The sequence below is a fragment of the Nematolebias whitei genome, chromosome 14 (assembly GCF_014905685.2).
Source record: "Nematolebias whitei isolate Nwh7 chromosome 14, NemWhi1, whole genome shotgun sequence".
Lineage (NCBI taxonomy): Eukaryota > Metazoa > Chordata > Actinopteri > Cyprinodontiformes > Rivulidae > Nematolebias > Nematolebias whitei.
Window position 1 is genome coordinate 38,377,770 of NC_056511.1, and position 4,357 is coordinate 38,382,126.

Here is a 4,357-nt window from a genome sequence, read left to right on the forward strand (position 1 = left end):
TGCTGCTGCAGCTGTGGAACGTCTCTGCTGCTGCCTCTGGCCACGACTATCTCTCCAGCGGGCGGGGGTGGGTGGGGGGTTGGGGGGGGTGCAGCTTCATCAGGTGGCACACAGTCTCCGACACCTCCTCCAACTTCTTTGATTTTTCAAGCATGGCCTTGAAATTGGCTCCGAACAGTGCGTCCGTCGTGATGGGGCCCTCCAGCAGGTCTTTCTGCAGTTTCTCCGGCAAGGAGGGGGAGTGTCGGAGCCAGGTGGACCTCTGGATCATTGTCATCCAGACGGCGATACGAGACAGGCAGACAGCAGGAGGTGCACAGGTTGAGGATGACGTCAGATGCCTTGTAGAGCGAGCTCTTTGTCTCCTCAGGCAGATCTGTTTCCTCCAGCCTCTTGGAAATGTTGTAGGCCAGCAGAGCGACATTGTTGTTCGCTGCGGCCACCTGGAACGCACACTGGTGGGCTCGATTGGAGAGTGACGTCACTGTCTGGTCGTGTCTCCCTGGAGGAACAGGACGCTGGTCCAACCTGGACACTTTTGCTCCGTGTGCTTCTGCCAGGCTTGGCTCCACGGGGGGATACCGAGGGAAAGTTCCGCTCAGTAAACCCCTCCACTCTGGTGATGGGAGCAAAGGTGGAGACGGGCGCTCTCAATTTACCAGGTTCGGCTGCAGCCTCGTTCCAGTAGGATGTCACTGCTGGGAAACAAGGCCAGATGGGGTCAGGGCGGCGAGCTGGGGTGGAGCCAAAACTTCCAGCTAGATCATCCGATCTGGGCAGGGGGAGGAGAGGGACGGAAAGTCCCTTCGTGTCAGTTGCCTCCTGGATTATGCCGGGCAGCTCCGAGAGGAGGGCACCAACGGCTGGGAGCGGTGTGGACGCTGATACGGAAAGGCACGAGTGGGGTTGAGCATCCACTCGCCCCCCTCATTCCAACACTACGCTCTCCGGGAGGGAATGAGCAGTGGGGCTGCTGCTGACATTGCCTGTCCCAGAGGAACCATCCAATTCGCTCCGAGACTCGGCGTCAAAAAAGGTGATGTCATCGTCCAGCGAACAGTCCCCCGCCACGGAGAGGCGCTCCTCGACATCAGCCTTGAACAAGGCTGCTCGCCTCTGCCTCTCCTCAGGAGGGAGGAGGTCACAGAGACGGCAGGAGGAGGCAAGGCCGGCCTGGCGGGGACCAAGGCATCCTTCGCAGGTGTCGTGCCGGTCAAAACTCAGCATGTAGCCGGTCTTGCAGGACGGGCACAGGCAGATGATGTTGGTGCTGGACACCGCGTTCTTGGAAGATCAGTGCTGGTTGCTTGCGGAAGCAAAATGGGAGCTGATTACCCGCTCTCAACGTAATTTATACAGACCAGGTGGGGCCCATACGACAGGTGGGCGTGGACTAAAATTTTCAGTGCTATGCTTTGCGTGACGGGATAAAACCCACTATAGAGGGCCTTAAAGGGCGAAGCATATACGAAATAGAACTGGAGAAATATGATCTCTCCTATTAACTCCAGTTAAGACTCTGGCAGCAGCATTTTGGATCAGCTGAAGACTTTAAAGAAGTTTTTGAACACCCAGATAATAAACAATTGCAAGAGTCCAGTCTAGACATGACAAATACATTAACCAGTTTTCTGCATCATTTTTGGACAAGATGTTGCTAATCTCAGTGATATTACGCAGGTGGAAGAAGACAGTTTTGGTAACATTTTTGCTATGGGGGTTAAAAGACATATCCCGAACAAATATACCACCAAGGTTTTCAACTTTAGAACTGTAGGCCAAATTAATGCCATCCAGAGAATGTAAACAACTAAAAATGTATTCCTAAGATGTTCAGGTCCAAAAACTAAAACCTCAGTCTTGTCTGTATTCAAAAACAGAAAATTAAGGGTCATCCAGGTTTTTATGTATTTAAGATGCTTGTAGTCTAACTAACTAATTGGATTCACTGGGTTTCATCAACAGAACACTCCTACATGCTGGAATGCATACATGTTGGAAGTCTGATAAATAGTATCCACTGAATTACATACAGCACATTCAATATTATATGACTGATGCAGTTAGTTATATTTTAATGTTGTCAGATATGCTTCAAGTTCATTTTCCATTATAGACTATAAAGAAATGTGTTGAGCTAAGTGTGTTCCATGTATTGCAGTACCTTTTCTAATTTTTCTCACTATCAGTGTTAATAATTGATGTATACCGTTTCACGGAAAGGTGTAATTGAGATCAGTATCTGTTTTCTGGCACCGAACTGGACGATTAACTTTTAAAACTCATGACAAGCATCATTAACCGATTCCGAGGCGTGTGTCCTGACTAAGTGAAATTGCAAATATCCAGAAGTACTTTTGAAAAAAAATACCCCCCCAGCCAAATTGTATTTGTTTAACCTTATGCTGCTCTGTTTTTTTGCTAAATGTTTCCAATGTGTAAATGCATACAAAGTAATTTGTTCACTGTTTAACTGGTCACCTGGTCCTTTAGCAGAACTGTTTTGCATATTTGACACGTTCCAGTGCTTCAACACACAGACAAGGTCGTTCCAAGTCACATTATCAGACAGAAGAACAAATCAGATAACACTTAACTAACACTTATTTAACAACATTTTGAATTAATCCTGTAAAATACAAACAAATTTATTTTTATTTTCAGTTCCACTGTTTCCTCTTCATGGGTCCCCACAGCGAGTCATCCTCCTCCATCTCACTCTGTCCTCTGCATCTTCTGTCCTCACTCCAACTACCTCCATGTCCTCTTTAACTGCATCCATATATCTCCTCTTTGTCTTTTTCCTGGCAGCTGCATTTCCAACATCCTTCTATCAATATACCCACGGTCCCTCCTCTGGACATGTCCAAACCATCTCAGTCTGGTCTCTCTAACTTTATTTTCCAGTTGTTCAACCTGTGCTGTACCTCTGATGATCTCATTTCTAATCTTATCCAGGAGAACCTCATCTTCATTTCTGACACTTCCAGTTCTTTCTCCTGTCTTTTTGTCAATGCCACTGCCTCCAGACCATACAACATAGATGATCTCACTACTGTCTTGTAAACTTTTACTTTGACCTTTGCTGACACCTTCTTTGTCACAAATCACTCCTGAAATTTTCTCCATCGACTCCATCCTGACTCTCTTTTTCACCTCTTTACCACACTCCCCATTTTCCTGGACAGTGGACCCCAAGTACTTGAAGTCCTGCACCTTTGTGACCTCTGTTCCTTGTAGCCTCACTGTTCCATCTGCCTCCTCTGTCTTACTACGGCTGAATTTCATTCCTCTTCTTTCAAGTGCATACCTCCACCTCTCCAGGTTCTCTTCCACCTGTTCCTTGTGATGGGATAACACAAATGATCACAATCAGCACTTTTGATTTAAGGGAAATAGTGCTTTATAATATTTTTCTCAATCTCAAGACAACAATGTGCTTAAAGGTTACTCTTAAGTGGACTGTACTTATATAGCACCTTTCTAATCAAGATACTCAAAGCGCATTACAACACAATCTGTGCCCTCATGTACCCATTCATACAGCACTCTACTATATCGATACAAAGAACAATCAGTGCTTTATCACATTCATACACTGATGGGACACACATTGGAGGCAATGAAGGGTTCAGTGTCTTGCCCAGGGACACTTCAACATGTGACTGCTGGTGGAATTTCACCCCTAACTCTTGCATTAGAAGATGACTGCTCTAACCACTCAGTCACAGTCGCCCTATAAAGCAGATTTGTTTTTTTTTTGGGCTGTATTATCAACATTGTACTGCTACCATAAAATAACCCACTATTCCTAACTGAGTCACACATTTTGATATGTGTATGTGTTCATGCTGTTTTTCCAAAACTTCAGAGAATCAAAGAACAACAGGTAAATATTAGTAAGATCACTTTTGCTTTAGGTTATTTAGTGTGTTTGATATTTTCCGTACCACTGATGGAACTTATAGAGAACACAGTCACAACTCTCCGTTGATCTGATAGTCAAGAACAAATTTTCTTTTGGTTTATAAAGAATGCAACAATCACATAAGATTTTATTAACTTTTAAAGCATTTTTTTAATATCTACAATAACAGGTATATTTACAGCTTAATAAAACATATTAATAATAAATACCTAAAGAATGACATACAACAATAAAATAATAATCTTTGTTGCAGTTACTGGACAAAAATAAAGAAATTCTGTAACCACATTTACTGATGAACTGATATGATACATAACTCAGAATTAGTATGTATGTATGGATTAATACATAAATATACAATGGATTAACTAAATGTATATGTATGTTATTATATATATATATAGATCGATATATATATGTATATATATA